At 46.3% G+C, this 20,838-nt stretch overlaps 1 protein-coding gene across 3 annotated transcripts in view; it reads right to left on the reverse strand.

The window, feature by feature from the left end:
* LAMA2 (laminin subunit alpha 2) overlaps positions 1 to 20,838 on the reverse strand; it is a 1,287,603-nt gene that overhangs the window by 425,754 nt on the left and 841,011 nt on the right. The window lies entirely within an intron of this gene.

Genomic DNA, 20,838 nt, shown 5'->3' on the forward strand with positions numbered 1-20,838 from the left:
GGAAAAGCCTATTGCATTTTTTAAAATGGTAATTTGGAGCAGAAGGTTGAAGCTCAGCTTTATTTAGTTGAGGACAACACCAGGCAGGGGCACACAGACAGACACCTTTAGTAGGCCGGAAAAGCCTATTGCATTTTTTAAAATGGTAATTTGGAGCAGAAGGTTGAAGCTCAGCTTTATTTAGTTGAGGGCAACACCAGGGAGGGGCAGAAGCCGTTAGTAGGCCCTAACCACCATTTTTTTTTTTTAAAACCACTTAATGAGAGCCGGAAGGTTGAAGCTCAGCTTTATTTAGTTGAGGACAACACCAGGCAGGGGCACACAGACAGACACCTTTAGTAGGCCGGAAAAGCCTATTGCATTTTTTAAAATGGTAATTTGGAGCAGAAGGTTGAAGCTCAGCTTTATTTAGTTGAGGACAACACCAGGCAGGGGCACACAGACAGACACCTTTAGTAGGCCGGAAAAGCCTATTGCATTTTTTAAAATGGTAATTTGGAGCAGAAGGTTGAAGCTCAGCTTTATTTAGTTGAGGGCAACACCAGGGAGGGGCAGAAGCCGTTAGTAGGCCCTAACCACCATTTTTTTTTTTTAAAACCACTTAATGAGAGCCGGAAGGTTGAAGCTCAGCTTTATTTAGTTGAGGACAACACCAGGCAGGGGCACACAGACAGACACCTTTAGTAGGCCGGAAAAGCCTATTGCATTTTTTAAAATGGTAATTTGGAGCAGAAGGTTGAAGCTCAGCTTTATTTAGTTGAGGGCAACACCAGGGAGGGGCAGAAGCCGTTAGTAGGCCCTAACCACCATTTTTTTTTTTAAAAACCACTTAATGAGAGCCGGAAGGTTGAAGCTCAGCTTTATTTAGTTGAGGACAACACCAGGCAGGGGCACACAGACAGACACCTTTAGTAGGCCGGAAAAGCCTATTGCATTTTTTAAAATGGTAATTTGGAGCAGAAGGTTGAAGCTCAGCTTTATTTAGTTGAGGGCAACACCAGGGAGGGGCAGAAGCCGTTAGTAGGCCCTAACCACCATTTTTTTTTTTTTAAAACCACTTAATGAGAGCCGGAAGGTTGAAGCTCAGCTTTATTTAGTTGAGGACAACACCAGGCAGGGGCACACAGACAGACACCTTTAGTAGGCCGGAAAAGCCTATTGCATTTTTTAAAATGGTAATTTGGAGCAGAAGGTTGAAGCTCAGCTTTATTTAGTTGAGGGCAACACCAGGGAGGGGCAGAAGCCGTTAGAAGGCCCTAACCACCATTTTTTTTTTTTAAAACCACTTAATGAGAGCCGGAAGGTTGAAGCTCAGCTTTATTTAGTTGAGGACAACACCAGGCAGGGGCACACAGACAGACACCTTTAGTAGGCCGGAAAAGCCTATTGCATTTTTTAAAATGGTAATTTGGAGCAGAAGGTTGAAGCTCAGCTTTATTTAGTTGAGGGCAACACCAGGGAGGGGCAGAAGCCGTTAGTAGGCCCTAACCACCATTTTTTTTTTTTAAAACCACTTAATGAGAGCCGGAAGGTTGAAGCTCAGCTTTATTTAGTTGAGGACAACACCAGGCAGGGGCACACAGACAGACACCTTTAGTAGGCCGGAAAAGCCTATTGCATTTTTTAAAATGGTAATTTGGAGCAGAAGGTTGAAGCTCAGCTTTATTTAGTTGAGGACAACACCAGGGAGGGGCAGAAGCCGTTAGTAGGCCCTAACCAAAGTTGAAGGCCAAATGCAGTTTAATTTCTGATACTATAGGCCGAAAGCCAGAAGGTGGAAGCTCCGATTTAGACAGTGGAGGACAATTTGAATTAGGGACTGCAGACAGACTTAGTAGGCTGTCCCCTGTGGACCATGCATCCACCACATTAACCCATTGCGCCGTAATGGACACGTAATCTTCCGTGGCCATGCCTACAGGTCCATGCGTCTGTTGTCAGGTGCACCTTTGTACTCACAGATTGCCAGAGTGCATGGACAATGCGGTCTTCTACATGCTGGTGGAGGGTTGGGATGGCTTTTCTCGCAAAAGAAGTGTCGACTGGTTAGCTTGTAGCGTGGTACAGCGTAGTCCATCATGGCCTTATTAATAGTAAATAAAATATATAACTAGGCTCTATGAACTTTTAAATAGGTTCCAGGGGTACACGGGCAGCATTGGTGTGGTCAGTGGAGGAGTATTGCAAGTAGGGGCTGCAGACAGGCTATCAAAGGCCTAAAATAACAAACAGTAGGCAGTCATGGCAGTTTTACATCGGTTACATGGATACACAGGCAGGCACTCCAGGCAGCATTGTGGTCAGTGGAGGAGTATTGCAAGTAGGGGCCGCAGACAGGCTATCAAAGGCCTAAAATAACAAACAATAGGCTCATTGCAGTTTTACAGCGGTTACATGGATAGACGGGCAGGCAGCTTGGTGGTGAGTGGAGGAGTATTTAAAGTAGGGACCGCAGACAGGCTATCAAAGGCCTAACATAACAAACAATAGGCTCATGGCAGTTTTACAGCGGTTACATGGATACACGGGCAGGCAGCTTGGTGGTCAGTGGAGGAGTATTTAAAGTAGGGACCGCAGACAGGCTTCAAAGGCCTAACATAAGAAAATGGGCTGGCTGTAGGCACTTTATAATTGGTTCCAGGGGTACACGGGCAGCAGTGGTCTGGCCAGTGGAGGACTAGTGGAAGGAGGGACCGCAGACAGGCTTCAAAGGCCTAACATAAAAAAATGGGCTGGCTGTAGGCACTTTATAATTGGTTCCAGGGGTACACGGGCAGCAGTGGTCTGGCCAGTGGAGGACTAGTGGAAGGAGGGACCGCAGACAGGCTTCAAAGGCCTAACATAAAAAAATGGGCTGGCTGTAGGCACTTTATAATTGGTTCCAGGGGTACACGGGCAGCAGTGGTCTGGCCAGTGGAGGACTAGTGGAAGGAGGGACCGCAGACAGGCTTCAAAGGCCTAACATAAAAAAATGGGCTGGCTGTAGGCACTTTATAATTGGTTCCAGGGGTACACGGGCAGCAGTGGTCTGGTCAGTGGAGGACTAGTGGAAGGAGGGACCGCAGACAGGCTTCAAAGGCCTAACATAAAAAAATGGGCTGGCTGTAGGCACTTTATAATTGGTTCCAGGGGTACACGGGCAGCAGTGGTCTGGTCAGTGGAGGACTAGTGGAAGGAGGGACCGCAGACAGGCTTCAAAGGCCTAACATAAAAAAATGGGCTGGCTGTAGGCACTTTATAATTGGTTCCAGGGGTACACGGGCAGCAGTGGTCTGGTCAGTGGAGGACTAGTGGAAGGAGGGACCGCAGACAGGCTTCAAAGGCCTAAAATAACAAACAATAGGCTCATGGCAGTTTTACAGCGGTTACATGGATACACGGGCAGGCAGCTTGGTGGTCAGTGGAGGAGTATTTAAAGTAGGGACCGCAGACAGGCTTCAAAGGCCTAACATAAGAAAATGGGCTGGCTGTAGGCACTTTATAATTGGTTCCAGGGGTACACGGGCAGCAGTGGTCTGGCCAGTGGAGGACTAGTGGAAGGAGGGACCGCAGACAGGCTTCAAAGGCCTAACATAAAAAAATGGGCTGGCTGTAGGCACTTTATAATTGGTTCCAGGGGTACACGGGCAGCAGTGGTCTGGCCAGTGGAGGACTAGTGGAAGGAGGGACCGCAGACAGGCTTCAAAGGCCTAACATAAAAAAATGGGCTGGCTGTAGGCACTTTATAATTGGTTCCAGGGGTACACGGGCAGCAGTGGTCTGGTCAGTGGAGGACTAGTGGAAGGAGGGACCGCAGACAGGCTTCAAAGGCCTAAAATAACAAACAATAGGCTCATGGCAGTTTTACAGCGGTTACATGGATACACGGGCAGCTTGGTGGTGAGTGGAGGAGTAGTGCAAGGAGTGTCTGTCCCAGTACTCCCAAAATATAAATAGATGTTAATGTCTCGCAAAACAACCAAAACAAAAAAAAAGGTGGCATACTTAGGTACAGGGGTGGGCTCATCTGCTGAGTTTCTGACATAGTAATTTGGCAGTAACTATTTAATGGTGCCAATATAGGACACAGACACAGACTACTTTAAGTTGCATCATAGATGTCTACAAATTTGTATTGTCAGTGCCAGACATTGAATGATGTCAGCGAATAGACTAAAGATTGGTGGAGCTGTGCGACATAATTTTGCATGTGGTAGAGCACATTTTGAGCTGGGGTACGGGGGGAACTCTCTAGAGGCCGGCGGGACCGCCCCAGGGCCCCTCATGTTACAACGGTGTGTCTGACGTTGGGTGCGCACCACCACCGCCAGAGACACTACATTGTACTATGAGGGACCCAGTAGCAATGCCGTCAACCAAAAGCGAGCACACCCACCTCTTCAGACAAACAGCAGTCTCACGGGTGCTTGCGCCAAGTCGCGATACCACGGCCCCGTGTGGGGAGTTTGGCCATTTAGGGAGGTGTAAACATGTCGTATGCTGTACAATCAGCTGCAGCAAATTAGACATTAGAAAAGTAATTCACAGGCAAGAGCCTTTCATAGGAAAGCTAGGTGTCGGCCGGGCAAGGTGGGGCAAAAGATTTCGAAATCCAGTTGTGGTTCATTTTAATGAATGTTAGATCGTCAACATTTTGGGTAGCCAGACGAGTCCTTTTTTCGGTTAATATTGAACCTGCAGCACTGAATACTCTTTCTGATAGGACACTTGCTGCCGGGCAAGCAAGCTCCTGCAATGCATATTCTGCCAATTCTGGCCAGGTGTCTAATTTGGAGGCCCAGTAATCAAATGGGAATGACGGTTGAGGGAGAACATCGATAAGGGATGAAAAATAGTTAGTAACCATACTGGACAAATGTTGTCTCCTGTCACTTTCAATTGATGCAGCAGTACCTGTCCTGTCTGCGGTCATAGCAAAATCACTCCACAACCTGGTCAGAAAACCCCTCTGTCCAACGCCACTTCTGATGTGTGCACCCCTAACACTCCTAGTCTGCTGCCCCCTGGAGCTCGTGTGAGAACGATCACGTGCGCTGTGTGCTGGGAATGCCTGAAGCAAACGGTCAACAAGAGTTGATTGTTTGGTTGCTAATATTAGTTCCAAGTTCTCATGTGGCATAATATTTTGCAATTTGCCTTTATAGCGTGGATCAAGGAGGCAGGCCAACCAGTAATCGTCATCGTTCATCATTTTCGTAATGCGTGTGTCCCTTTTTAGGATACGTAAGGCATAATCCGCCATGTGGGCCAAAGTTCCAGTTGTCAAATCTCCGGTTGTGATTGGTTGAGGGGCAGTTGCAGGCAAATCTACGTCACTTGTGTCCCTCAAAAAACCAGAACCCGGCCGTGACACGCAACCAATTTCCTGTGCCCCCGGGAAAGGTTCGGCATTAAAAATATACTCATCCCCATCATCCTCCTCGTCCTCCACCTCCTCTTCGCCCGCTACCTCGTCCTGTACACTGCCCTGACCAGACAATGGCTGACTGTCATCAAGGCTTTCCTCTTCCTCTGGTGCAGACGCCTGCTCCTTTATGTGCGTCAAACTTTGCATCAGCAGACGCATTAGGGGGATGCTCATGCTTATTACGGCGTTGTCTGCACTAACCAGCCGTGTGCATTCCTCAAAACACTGAAGGACTTGACACATGTCTTGTATCTTAGACCACTGCACACCTGACAACTCCATGTCTGCCATCCTACTGCCTGCCCGTGTATCCTCCCACAAATAAATAACAGCACGCCTCTGTTCGCACAGTCTCTGAAGCATGTGCAGTGTTGAGTTCCACCTTGTTGCAACGTCTATGATTAGGCGATGCTGGGGAAGGTTCAAAGACCGCTGATAGGTCTGCATACGGCTGGCGTGTACAGGCGAACGTCGGATATGTGAGCAAAGTGCACGCACTTTGAGGAGCAGGTCGGAGAACCCAGGATAAGTTTTCAATAAGCACTGCACCACCAGGTTTAAGGTGTGAGCCAGGCAAGGAATGTGTTTCAGTTGGGAAAGGGAGATGGCAGCCATGAAATTCCTTCCGTTATCACTCACTACCTTGCCTGCCTCAAGATCTACTGTGCCCAGCCACGACTGCGTTTCTTGTTGCAAGAACTCGGACAGAACTTCCGCGGTGTGTCTGTTGTCGCCCAAGCACTTCATAGCCAATACAGCCTGCTGACGCTTGGCAGTAGCTGGCCCATAATGGGACAACTGGTGTGCAACAGTGTCATCTGCCGATGGAGTGGTTGGCAGACTGCGTTCTGTGGAAGAGCTGTAGCTTCTGCAGGAGGACGAGGAGGAGGAGGAGGAGGGGGTGCGAACGCCTACAGCCAACTGTTTCCTAGACCGTGGGCTAGGCACAACTGTCCCTAAATTGATGTCGCCTGTGGACCCTGCATCCACCACATTCACCCAGTGTGCCGTGATGGACACATAACGTCCCTGGCCATGCCTACTGGTCCATGCATCTGTAGTCAGGTGCACCTTTGTACTCACAGATTGCCTGAGTGCATGGACGATGCGCTGTTTAACATGCTGGTGCAGGGCTGGGATGGCTTTTCTGGAAAAAAAGTGTCGACTGGGTAGCTCGTATCGTGGTTCAGCGTACTCCATCAGGGCTTTGAAAGCTTCACTTTCAACTAACCGGTAGGGCATCATCTCTAACGAGATTAGTCTAGCTATGTGGGCGTTAAAACACTGTGTACGCGGATGCGAGGATAAGTACTTCCTTTTTCTAACCAGAGCCTCATGTAGGGTGAGCTGGACTGGAGAGCTGGAGATCGTGGAACTTTCGGGTGTGCCGGTGTACATGGCAGACTGAGAGACGGTTGGAGACGGTATTGTTTCCGCCAGTGCCCTAGATGCAATATTTCCTCCTACAAAACTGGTGATTCCCTGACCCTGACTGCTTTTGGCTGGCAAAGAAACCTGCACAGATACTGCCGGTGGTGCGGAAAATGGTGGCCTTACAGTGACGGAAGGGATGTTGCGTTGCTGACTAGCTTCATTGGCCGAGGGTGCTACAACCTTGAGGGACGTTTGGTAGTTAGTCCAGGCTTGAAAATGCATGGTGGTTAAGTGTCTATGCATGCAACTAGTATTTAGACTTTTCAGATTCTGACCTCTGCTTAAGCTAGTTGAACATTTTTGACAGATGACTTTGCGCTGATCAGTTGGATGTTGTTTAAAAAAATGCCAGACTGCACTCTTCCTAGACTCGGATCCCTTTTCAGGGATTGCAGACTGAGCTTTAACCGGATGGCAACGCTGTGCTCCAACAGGTTTTGGCTTTGACACGCGTTTTGGGCCAGATACGGGCCCGGCAGATGGAACCTGTTGCGATGTTGATGCCTGCTGCGGCCCCTCCTCCACCTCCGCTTCTGAACTACTGCCGCCTGCACCCTGTTCCCCCAATGGCTGCCAATCGGGGTCAATAACTGGGTCATCTATTACCTCCTCTTCGAGCTCGTGTGCAACTTCGTCTGTGTCACTGTGTCGGTCGGTGGTATAGCGTTCGTGGCGGGGCAACATAGTCTCATCAGGGTCTGATTGTGGATCTGTACCCTGAGAGGGCAATGTGGTGGTCTGAGTCAAAGGAGCAGCATAGTACTCTGGCTGTGGCTGTGCATCAGTGCACTCCATGTCAGAATATACTTGTAATGGGCATGGCCTGTTAAATGTTTCACTTTCTAAGCCAGGGACGGTATGTGTAAAGAGCTCCATGGAGTGACCCGTTGTGTCGCCTGCTGCATCCTTCTCTCTTGTTGTAGTTTTTGCTGAGGAGGACAAGGAAGCGACTTGTCCCTGACCGTGAACATCCACAAGCGACGCGCTGCTTTTACATTTACCAGTTTCGGAAGAGGAGGCAAAAGAGCTAGAGGCTGAGTCTGCAATGTAAGCCAAAACTTGCTGTTGCTGCTCCGCCTTTAAAAGCGGTTTTCCTACTCCCAGAAAAGAGAGCGTTCGAGGCCTTGTGTAGCCTGACGACGAAACTGGCTCCACAGCTCCAGACTTAGGTGGAATATTTTTATCCCCACGACCACCTGATGCTCCACTACCACTACCATCATTACCAGCTGACAATGAACGCCCACGACGACCTCTTGCACCAGACTTCCTCATTGTTTTAAAATCTTAACCAAAGTAACTTTATTTGTTGCTGTCAAACAACTTACACGGTGAGCTATAACTTCAGTATGATTTCAATATCCCTTAACAGGTTGGTGAGACCACAAGGAAAATCAGGCACAATGTTACACACTCTGTTTTCTGTGGCACAAAATCACAGAGATGACACACACGCAGGACTGTCACTCAAGCACTAATGTCAATATTAATCTCCCACCTAATTTATTTATTTTTTTTTCTCAGGGAGACTTTAGAAACCAAATAATATTAAAAAAAAAAAAAAAAAAAAGGCTTTCTATGGCCCACAATTAGAGAGAGAGAGGTGGCACACCCAGGAGTCAAGACTGGCGCACAAGCTGAAAGGGCAATATTACTCTCCCACGGTTTTTTTAAGTTTTTTTTTTATTTCAGGGAGACTTTAGAAACCAAATAATATTAAAAAAAAAAAAAAAAAAATAGGCTTTCTAAAGCCCACTGAATGAGAGAGAGAGGTGGCACACCCAGGAGTCAAGACTGGCACACAAGCTGAAAGGGCAATATTACTCTCCCACTGTTTTTTTATGTTTTTTTTTTTTTTTCAGGGAGACTTTAGAAACCAAATAATATTAAAAAAACCAAAAAAAAAAATAGCCTTTCTATGGCCCACTGAATGAGAGAGAGAGGTGGCACACCCAGGAGTCAAGACTGGCACACAAGCTGAAAGGGCAATATTACTCTCCCACTGTTTTTTTTATGTATTTTTTGTTTTTTAAGGGAGACTTTAGAAACCCAATAATATTTAAAAAAATAAATAAATAGGCTTTCTATGGCCCACTGAATGAGAGGGAGAGAGGTGGCACACCCAGGAGTCAAGACTGGCACACAAGCTGAAAGGGCAATATTACTCTCCCACTGTTTTTTTATGTATTTTTTGTTTTTTAAGGGAGACTTTAGAAACCCAATAATATTTAAAAAAAAAAATAAATAGGCTTTCTATGGCCCACTGAATGAGAGGGAGAGAGGTGGCACACCCAGGAGTCAAGCCTGGCACACAAGCTGAAAGGGCAATATTACTCTCCCATTGTTTTTTTATGTATTTTTTGTTTTTTAAGGGAGACTTTAGAAACCCAATAATATTTTAAAAAATAAATAAATAGGCTTTCTATGGCCCACTGAATGAGAGGGAGAGAGGTGGCACACCCAGGAGTCAAGACTGGCACACAAGCTGAAAGGGCAATATTACTCTCCCACTGTTTTTTTAGGTATTTTTTTTTTTTCAGGGAGACTTTAGAAACCAAATAATATTAAAAAAAAAAAAAAAAAAAAATAGGCTTTCTATAGCCCACTGAATGAGAGATAGCACACACAGCAGTGGCACACAAGCCCTGACTGAGGCCAATATTTTTCTCCCACTGATTGATGTAGTGTTTTTGTGTTGAGGTAGAATTTAGAACACAAATCACGGAAAAAATAAATAGGCTTTCTATGGCCCACTCAGTGAGAGATGGCACACACAGGGATGGCACTGTAGCAGAAATGCAAATCTTAATCTCCCACAAAAAAAAAAAAAAAAAAAAACAGGGACTGTCCTACAATTACTATCTCCCTGCAGTAATCTAAGCCAGGTATGGCAGGCAGCAATAGGAGTGGACTGATGCACAAATTAAATAAAAAGTGTGGACAAACAAAAAAGATAGCTGTGCAGAAAGGAAGGAACAAGAGGATATGTGCTTTGAAAAAAGCAGTTGGTTTCCACAGTGGCGTACACACAGCAATACAGCTATCACGGAGCCTTCTAGGGCAGCCCAATGAGCTACAGCGCTGAGGGGAAAAAAAAAAAATAGCTTCCACAGTCCCTGCACACCGAAGGTGGTGTTGGACAGTGGAAATCGCTGCAGCACAAGCGGTTTGGTGGTTAGTGGACCCTGCCTAACGCTCTCCCTGCTTCTGACGAAGCGGCAGCAACCTGTCCCTAAGCTCAGATCAGCAGCAGTAAGATGGCGGTCGGCGGGAATGCCCCTTTATAGCCCCTGTGACGCCGCAGACAGCAAGCCAATCACTGCAATGCCCTTCTCTAAGATGGTGGGGACCAGGATCTATGTCATCACGCTGCCCACACTCTGCGTTCACCTTCATTGGCTGAGAAATGGCGCTTTTCGCGTCATTGAAACGCGACTTTGGCGCGAAAGTCGCGTACCACATGGCCGACAAGCACAGGGGTCGGATCGGGTTTCATGAGACGCCGACTTAGCCAAAAGTCGGCGACTTTTGAAAATGATCGACCCGCTTCGCTCAACCCTATTTGTAACTGTTGATTAACGTTGAGTTGTCTCTTTGCACATCAATTTAGTTGATAGCTTGGTGAACCGAGGGAATATAAAATTATTTCCTCATCTCTACTACACAAATATCACACATAAATACTAACGATGGTTGAAGCAGATTAAAATTTAATTTCAGTTTTCTTTAAACAAAAAGCGATGATCAAAATCAGATCACCCTATTAAAATGATTTTCTGAGACTGTAATTTTGATCCTTAGGAATAGCAGTTAATATTTGACTCCTGCAGCAGCTACCATTATGCTAAATGAAGTGACCATGTTCCCTTTAGGGCACATACACACTATAGATTTGGTGCAGATTTTTCTTTGCATATCCAGACTTGCATTTAGTTGGATTTTTGAAAGCGAAAAGGTGCTTTAGAGAAAAGAATAGAAAGTGAAATATTTCAGTTATGCATTGCAGCAGTTCAGGAGATGAATTTAGTAGTCTGCACATAATTGAGATTCAAATCATAGGAGACAGAAAGAGATAAGGAAGGAGCCAGGAGAAATTCCAGACTCATTGTGATTTGTCAGTGATATGGTATAAATGACATTTGTACTGCTGTCTATTAATGACAATCATACTTTTTTCATAATTTTAATGCATTAGAAAGCAGAAGCAAGGCAGCACAATTGTTTCTAAAGAAAAAAAAATCTGAAATCAGTGTAAGGGCCCCTTTCCACTTGCGAGGAAAACGGACGAGTGCAATCCGATAAAAAATCGGATTGCACTCGGACCAATGTTATTCAATAGGTGTCTTTTTTTTTTGCGATTTTTTTCTCAACCAAAATCGGACTGAGAAAAAAATCGCAGCATGCTGCGTATTGCTGCGATTCTCGGACGAGACTCGCCAATACAAGTCAATGGGTGCGAGAAAAAAATTGCACAGCACTCGCACCATGCGAGTTCTGTCCGATTTTTACGCACCGGTGTCCTCTGAAAAGCCGGTAATTCAGAGCGGTGTACAGTAAAATCACACTGACAGGTTAGAATACGGATGTCATACGGATGATGCGATTACAAAAAATGGATGATGCGATTAAAAATCGCATTGCACTCGCATGACACTCGCATGACAATCGCATAAGTTACATCCGTTTTTTCGGTCCAGATTACGGACCGTTTTTTCTCTCGCAAGTGGAAAGGGACCCTAAGTCAGAGACACTGTGCTTCTTAGTCACAAGCCAATGTGCTGAGTATTACAATTTCTTGTACAATACTAATTGTGAAGGAGGGAATCATTGTTTTTTAAAAAATACAAAAGAATATTCCCTAAAATCCAAACTTTAATCTGTGACTGTTTACCTCACAAAGTGTGTGAGTCTGTGTCAAAGTGTGTGTTTTTAGTCAAATTTTATATTCATGTACAAGCCAAGCCATTAGTGTCCTGTGACAGGTGCTGGCATTTTGGTCATGTATAGTGTCTGATTACAAATAACAAAAAACATTAATTTATGGAGTTTTTTTAATTAAAAAAAACCAAGAAATATTTAGCAGAACATTGTTTCATTAAATGGGCTGATGGTAATCATCAGTTGAGAATACTTTGATATTACTAAGGGTACTGTCACACAGTCACACTTTGATCGCTACGACCGTACGATCCGTGACGTTCCAGCGATATCCATACGATATCGCTGTGTCTGACACGCAGCAGCGATCAGGGATCCTGCTGAGAATCGTACGTCGTAGCAGATCGTATGGAACTTTCTTTCGTCGCTTGATCACCCGCTGACATCGCTGGATCGTTGTGTGTGACAGCGATCCAGCAATGTGTTCGCTTGTAACCAGGGTAAACATCGGGTAACTAAGCGCAGGGCCGCGCTTAGTAACCTGATGTTTACCGTGGTTACCAGCGTAAAAGTAAAAAAAAAAAAACAGTACATACTCACATTCCGGTGTCTGTCCTCCGGCGTCTCAGCTTCTCTGCACTGTGAGCGCCGGCCAGCCGGAAAGCGAGCACAGTGGTGACGTCTGACGTCACCGCTGTGCTTTCCTGCTCTGCTGCTTACACAGTGGAGAGAAGCAGAACGCCGGGGGACAGACACCGGAATGTGAGTATGTACGGTTTGGTTTTTTTACGTTTACGCTGGTAACCAGGGTAAACATCGGGTTACTAAGCGCGGCCCTGCGCTTAGTAACCCGATGTTTACCCTGGTTACCCGGGGACTTCGGCATCGCTCCAGCGCTGTGATTGCAACGTGTGACCACAGTCTACGATGCTGGAGCGATAATCATACGATCGCTGCGACGTCACGGATCGTGCCGTCGTAGCGATCAAAATTGTACTGTGTGACAGTACCATTAACACCTTTCAAGCTGTTTAATGCAGAGAAAACCTTACACACACACAGTACAATTTTGATCGCTACGACGGCACGATCCGTGACGTCGCAGCGATCGTATGATTATCGCTCCAGCGTCGTAGACTGCGGTCACACGTTGCAATCACAGCGCTGAAGCGATGCCAAAGTCCCTGGGTAACCAGGGTAAACATCGGGTTACTAAGCGCAGGGCCGCGCTTAGTAACCCGATGTTTACCCTGGTTACCAGCGTAAATGTTAAAAAAACAAACCGTACATACTCACATTCCGGTGTCTGTCCCCCGGCATTCTGCTTCTCTCCACTGTGTAAGCAGCAGAGCCGGAAAGCACAGCGGTGACGTCAGACGTCACCGCTGTGCTCACATTCCGGCTGGCAGGCGCTCACAGTGCGGAGAAGCTGAGACGCCGGAGGACAGACACCGGAATGTGAGTATGTACTGTTTGTTTTTTTTTACTTTTACGCTGGTAACCACGGTAAACATACAAACAACGTACTAAGCGCGGCCCTGTGCTTAGTTACCCGATGTTTACCCTGGTTACAAGCGAACACATCGCTGGATCGCTGTCACACACAACGATCCAGCGATGTCAGCGGGTGATCAAGCGACGAAAGAAAGTTCCAAACGATCTGCTACGACGTACGATTCTCAGCAGGATCCCTGATCGCTGCTGCGTGTCAGACACAGCGATATCGTATGGATATCGCTGGAACGTCACGGATCGTACGGTCGTAGCGATCAAAGTGTGACTGTGTGACAGTACCTTTGGATACAGTCCCAGGAGATCCCAGAATTTCAAAAGATTCAATCATCTCTAGTGAGGACTATTTAGATCCGCATTTGGTTTCAGTGTACATGGGAATACTGTATATACCTGGTGATAAACAACTTTAAGTCTTATGAATTGAATCACTGAAAATATCACATTTGCTCAATTCAGTAGGATGTTGAATACTGTTGTTGTTATATATTAAATTCCTGTTGGTAATTATGTTATGCAGTTTTACAAGGCATACATCAGAGTGACCTTTTTTGAAATCTAAGAGTTAGTTTGTATCCTGTACGTGTATCTAGATGAGAAAATTGTACAGATCAAATAAGATGAATATAATAAAATGAAATGCACTGAAAGCATGTTATTAAGCTGTCTGCTGCTGAAGTCATATTCTAATGGGGGTCATCAATATCCTAATTTTCTACCATGCAGAGTCATAGATATGTAATATAAGGTTAATTTAGCTTCAGTTTAAAGGCATCAAATTCAAATATAAGTCATTTTCTGGTGTCTATAAATGGAGAGTGGACACTACATTTTAAAGAATTTAGTCACAACGAACGAAAATAATGAATTCATAAATGCTCAATGGGAAACCTATGAATAAAAGCATCAACCTTTCACAAAGTAATAAACTACAAGTTAACTCCTTTACCCGTCAAGGTGGTTAGCACATTAATGACCAAGCCAAATACAATGCTGACCAGTGTCACTTTATGTGGAAATAACTCTGGAACGCTTCAACGGATCCCACTGATTCTGAGATTGTTTTTTCGTGATATATTGTATGATAATGGTAAAATTTCTTTGATATAACTTGCATTAATTTGTGAAAAAAAACAGAAATGTGGCAAATATTTGGAAAATTTAGAAATTTTCAAACTTTGAATTCTTATGCACTTAAATCAGAGAGATATGTCACACAGAATAGGTAATAAATAACATTTCCCATTTACATCAGCGCAATTTTTTTCTTAGGAAGTTATAAGGTTTAAAAACTGATCAGCAATTTCTCCTTTTTCCAACAAAATTTACAAAACCACCTCACATTTGAAGTGACTTTGAGGGCCCAATATGTTAGAAAATACCCAAAAGTGACATCATTCTAAATTCTGCACCATTCAAGGCGCTCAAAACCACATTCAAGAAGTTTATTAACCTTTCAGGTGCTTCACAGGAATTTTTGGAATGTGGAAAAAAGTGAACATTTAATTTTTTTCACAAAATAATTATTTTAGACCCAATTTATTTTTATTTTCACAAGGGCAACAGGAAAAAATGCACCAAAAATTTGTTGTGCAATTTCTCCTGAGTATGCCGATACCCCATATGTGTGGGAAAACCACTGTTTGGGTGCACGGTAGAGCTTGGAAGTGAAGGAGCGCCGTTTGACTTTTTGAATGCAAAATTTGCTGGAATCGTTAGTGGATGCCATGTCCCATTTGGAGAGCCCCTGATGTTCCTAAACAATGGATACCCCCTAAATTTTGGAAACAAAACCCCTCAAGGAATATATTTGGATGTGTGAGCACCTTTTACCCCAAGGTGCTTGACATAAGTTTATAACATTGATCAGTGAAAATCAAAAAAATAAATTTTCCCCACAAAAATGTTGTTTTAGCCACAAATTTTGCATTTTCATAAGGGTAATAAGTAGTGTTGAGCATTCCGATACTGCAAATATCGGGTATCGGCCGATATTTGCTGTATCGGAATTCCGATACCGAGTTCCGATATTTTTGCGATATCGGAAATCGGAATCGGAAGTGTGCGGTGCGTATGGTTCCCAGGGTCTGGAGGAGAGGAGACTCTCCTTCAGGCCCTGGGATCCATATTCATGTAAAAAATAAATAATTAAAATAAAAAATATTGATATACTCACCCCTCCGGCGGACCCTGGCTCTTAGCGGTGCCTCCGTTCCTAAGAATGCAGGGAGTGAAGGACCTTCAATGACGTCGCGGCTTGTGATTGGTCGCGTGAGTGGTCACATGAGCGGTCACGCGACCAATCACAAGCCGCAACGTCATCGAAGGTCCTTCACTCTGCATTCTTAGAAACGGAGGCAGACGCTTGGACCGGTGAGAGGCGGGGCCATCGGAGGGGTGAGTATATCAATATTTTTTATTTTTATTCTTTATTTTATCCATGAATATGGATCCCAGGGCCTGAAGGAGAATTTCCTCTCCTTCAGACCCTGGGAACCATTCCGATATTTTGTGTCCCACTGATATGCATTGGAATCGGTATCGACGAGATCCGATATTTTGCCGGTATCGGCCAATCCAATCCGATACCTTTGCATATCGGAAGGTATCGCTCAACACTTGTAATAAGAGAAACTGCACCATAACCATTTGTTGTACAATTTCTTCTTAAGATACTCATATGTGGAAGAAATCTACTGTTTGGGTGCACGGCAGAGCTTGAAAGGGAAGGAGCGTCATTTGATCCTTTGAATATAAAATTTGCTATTATCATTAGTGGATGCCATATCCCATTTGGAGAGACCTTGTGTTAGGGTTCGAGTTCCCGTCTCTGCACAGGGGGAATCTCAGGCCATCTCCACTGCGGTCTCCCATTCTTCTCCTGCCACAGTGGAGTCTGCTCAGCGGAGACGTCGGTCCCAGCGTCTTGCTCAGTCTGACTCTGTACAGAGAGTTACTGCTGCTTTTCCTGCTTCTGCCATTGAAGTCAGTGCTGGGCAGCGGCGAGCAGACGCTTCTGGGACTAAAACCAAAAGTAACCAACAGCACACAGTTGAGGGCTGCACGCTCCAAAGTCCAAGGATCCAATAGGACCAATACTCACAATAGAAAAAGAAGGAGCAGCAACCAGGAATGGTTGCTGCTCCTTCTTTTTCTATTGCTTCTGGGACTAAGTCCTGCTTTTCTCGTTCTGAGCATGCCCAGAGTAAGTTCTCTCAGTGGAGATCGAGGGTCACATGATCAGACACTGCAGCTAAGGTCCTGTAGGTGCTCATGCTCTGTGGCAGCCTCTCATTGGTCCTTTCTGGAAGGTCCTGTACGTGCTGCAACTATTTAAGGCTCGCATGGCTGCACGGCCATGCGCTAGTATTGCTCTTTATTTATGTACTTTGCGCCAGTGTGGTCTTGTATGAGTGTGTTCAGGGACCCGCCTGAAATAAGCCCCTAGAATGCTGGCACCTCCAGGGAGGAGTTTGTATGCTTGGGTATTCAGGGACCTGGCCGAAATAAGCCCCTAGAATGCTGGCACCTCCGGCGAGGAGTTTCGTGTGCATGCATGACCACTGACTGCTCTTGTTTAGACAGTTAGCCTGTGCCTCTGTGGAGTCTAACAGGGCGCAGTGCTTTGAGTTTCTGGCTGCTCTGTGAAGTAACAGAGTTAGCTAACACCGCCATTTAGTTCCTCTATTTGCTAGCAGCAGGTTCTCCTGCACGGTGGACCCCGGGCTGCGAATGCATCTATCATAATAAAATCTATATATTCATTTGGTGCGTTCCGCTAGCCCTAGCATAATACTAGCGCCAGGGTCTGGCTAGTAAATGGCAGACATACAGCAATCTTTGCGGTATATCCAGCAGCTGGCTGGAGGGTAGGTTGGCGGCTCTCAAGAGCTCAACCTCAGCTGTGGATATTTCCGCAGTTGCTGTACAGGCTGCTAGCATGGCTGCAGCAACCTTGTCCACTGCCACCCCTGTTCTGACATTTTCGCGCCTCCCACTGCCAGAAAAAATTTCTGGAGAAAGCAGATCTTGTAGGGGATTCGTGAGTCAGTGCTCTATTCACCTCGAGCTACTGGCTGCACGTTTCCCACAGAGCGGGCTAAGGTGGGATTTATTGTGTCACTCTTGTCGGACAGGGCGTTGGAATGGGCTATGCTGCTGTGGGAGCGTGACGATCGTGTGGTGCAGAGTGCTCCGTTGTTTCTGAGCACTCTGAAACAGGTCTTCCTAGGACCTCAAGTCACCCATGATATGGCACTCCAACTGCTGGCATTAACTCAGGGTGAGTCCTTGGTCAGCCAATTTGCCATCTGTTTCCGAACTTTAGCTTCAGAGCTGGAGTGGTCGGATAAAGCCCTTATCCCCATATTTTGGAGGGGGCTGACTGATCACGTTAAGGATGCTCTGGCCACTAGGGAGATTCCAGCCACACTGGAGGAGTTAATAACTGTCTCTACCCGTATTGACCTCCGTTTTAACGAGCGGAGGTTAGAGTTAGCCCAGTGTAGGCAGAGGTTTCGGCTGGCTCCCACCTTTGCCAAACCTCTGGAATCTCCGGTCCAGGTTTCTGAGTCACATGAGTCCAGGGAGGTGTCTCAAGTGGGTTCTAAGTCCCAGACCGCTTGGGCACCCAAGGTCTGTCATGTTTGCCAGCAGTCTGGACATCTTGCCACCAGATGTTCCCAGCGGTCGAGGAGAGGTCAGCCTCTAGTGGTAGTCGGTGGAGGTACACTAGATAGGAGGGCAATTTTATGTCTTCCGCCTTCGTCCAACGTCACACAATACCCCTGGTTATGCTAGCGCAACCAGTTACGGTACGAGTGGTGAATGGGTCAACACTGCCCTCACAGATAACTCACCAGACCATTCCTTTTACTCTGTCCATGTCGCCATCCCATCAGGAGACAATATCTCTACTCCTCATACCTGAGGGAATTGATGAGGTCCTGTTGGAAATACCTTTTGTTACGGTACCACTCTCCACATATCGAGTGGTGCTCAGGCAGAATTTTGGGATGGGGTGAGTCTTGTGAGGGTAGGTGTCAAAGGGAGTGCGTTCAGGTTGCTACTACAGAGGTATCCGCAGATCTATCCTCTCTCCCCAAGCAATATTGGTCTCATGCGGACGTGTTCTCCAAAAAGGCGGTGGAGACCCGTCCGCTTCACCGCCCCTATGACTGTCCTATTGACCTCTTGCCTGGTGCTGAGCCTCCCCGGGGTCGAGTTTATCCGTTATCTCTCCCGGAGATGGAGGCTATCTCTCAGTACATCCAAGATAATCTGGCAAGAGGGTTCATCAGGAAGTCAGTGTCGCCTGCTGGGGCTGGGTTCTTCTTTGTTCAGAAGAAGAATGGAGAACTGCGTCCATGTATAGATTACAGGGGTCTTAACGCCATCACCGTTAAGAACAAGTACCCATTACCTCTGATATCTGAGCTTTTTAATAGGCTATGGGGAGCAAGGGTATTTACAAAATTAGATCTGCGGGGTGCTTACAACCTGATTCGCATCCGTGAGGGGGACAAATGTAAGATGGCTTTTAACACCAGGGATGGGCACTATGAGTATCTGGTGATGCCCTTCAGGCTCTGTAATGCCCCAGCCATTTTCCAAGACTTTGTGAACGACATCTTCTGGGATATGCTCACCAGCTCGGTCGTAGTCTATCTAGATGATATTCTCATCTACTCCCCAGATATTGACTCCCATTGGAGAGATGTTCGCAAAGTCTTTGACCTCTTATGGGCAAACTCCCTCTACGCTAAGTTGGAGAAGTGTGTGTTTGAGCAGGAGTCCTTGCCATTTCTTGGTTATATCATCTCTGCCCAGGGTTTGGCTATGGATCCTGCTAAGCTACAGGCTGTGATGGACTGGCAGGAACCCCATTCTCTTAAAGTGGTGCAGCGCTTTATGGGGTTCATTAACTACTATCGACAGTTCATTCCACACTTCTCAACTTTGGTAGCTCCCTTGGTTGCCCTTACCAAAAAGGGAGCAAATCCCAAATTGCAGTCTGAGGAGGTCTCCAAGGCCTTTAATTCCATAAAGTCACACTTCGCTAGCGCTCCCATCCTACATCGCCCTGATGTAGACAAACCATTTATCATTGAGGTGGATGCCTCATCTGTTGGTGTTGGAGCAGTCCTCTTCCAAAAAGATGCTCAGGGTCGGAAGCATCCTTGCTTCTTCTTTTCTAAGACCTTCTCACCAGCAGAGAGGAATTATTCCATCGGGGACAGGGAGTTGCTGGCCATGAAGTTGGCTTTCTCGGAGTGGAGACATCTCTTGGAGGGAGCTCGTTTTCCTTTCCAAGTCTTCACAGACCATAAAAATTTGGTGTACCTGCAGACAGCCCAGCGGTTAAATTCTCGCCAGGCTAGATGGTCCTTGTTCTTCTCCCAGTTCCATTTCACCCTCCATTTTCTTTCGGGGGAGAAGAACATTCGTGCCGACGCTCTCTCTTGCTCCAGATTTGTCATCTGTGGAGGAGGAAGAGGAGCCTCGACTTATTGTCCCCACTGAGAGTCTGAGAACCGTAGCTCCAGTTTTGCTAGAGTCTGTGCCTCCGGGCAAGACTTTTGTACCATCCAGTTTGTGACCAGAGGTTCTCTCGTGGGCTCATTCATCCAGGGTGGGTGGACATTTTGGGACAGAAAGGATATCTGAGCTGTTGGCGAGAACGTACTGGTGGCCACATATGGTCCGTTATGTCAGGGATTATATTCAGGCGTGTGTCTCCTGCGCCAAAAATAAGTCTCCTCGACAACGGCCAGCTGGGTTACTCTATCCATTGCCAGTGGCAGACAGGCCCTGGGAGATGGTCGGGATGGACTTTGTGGTGGGTTTTCCCAAGTCTCGGGGCTGTACCATCATTTGGGTTATCACTGATCATTTTTCCAAAATGGTGCATTTGGTGCCGCTTCCACGGTTACCTACGGCACAGGCCTTGGCAGCATTGTTCATAAAGCACATCTTCCGCCTACATGGTATGCCAGACAAAATTGTCAGTGACCGGGGTCCCCAGTTTGCATCTCGGTTCTGGAGAGAGCTTTGTCGTCTTCTCAGCATTGAGTTAAATCTCTCTTCTGCATATCATCCCGAGACGAATGGATTGGTAGAAAGGGCCAATCAGACCTTGGTCACATGTCTGCGACATTTTGTCTCAGCCAGGCAGGATGACTGGGTGTCCTTGCTACCGTGGGCAGAGTTTGCTCTGAACAATGCGGTAGCCGACTCCACTGGACAAACCCCATTCCTCCTCAACTATGGTCAGCATCCGCGGGTACTAGTGTTGAGAGATACCTTCCGATATTTGAAAGTATCGGTATCGGATTGGATCGGCCGATATCCAAAAAATATCGGATATCGCCGATACCGATACCCGATACCAATACAAGTCAATGGGACACAAATATCAGAAGATATCCTGGATGGTTCCCAGGGTCTGAAGGAGAAGAAACTCTCCTTCAGGCCCTGGGATCCATATTCATGTAAAAAATGAAGAATAAAAATAAAAAATATGGACATACTCACCCTCGGATGGGCCCTTGCTGTCACCGCTGCAAGCGTCTGCCTCTGTTTCTAAGAATGCAGTGAGTGAAGTACCA

Source organism: Ranitomeya variabilis, chromosome 2 (assembly GCF_051348905.1).
Source record: "Ranitomeya variabilis isolate aRanVar5 chromosome 2, aRanVar5.hap1, whole genome shotgun sequence".
Classification (NCBI taxonomy): domain Eukaryota; kingdom Metazoa; phylum Chordata; class Amphibia; order Anura; family Dendrobatidae; genus Ranitomeya; species Ranitomeya variabilis.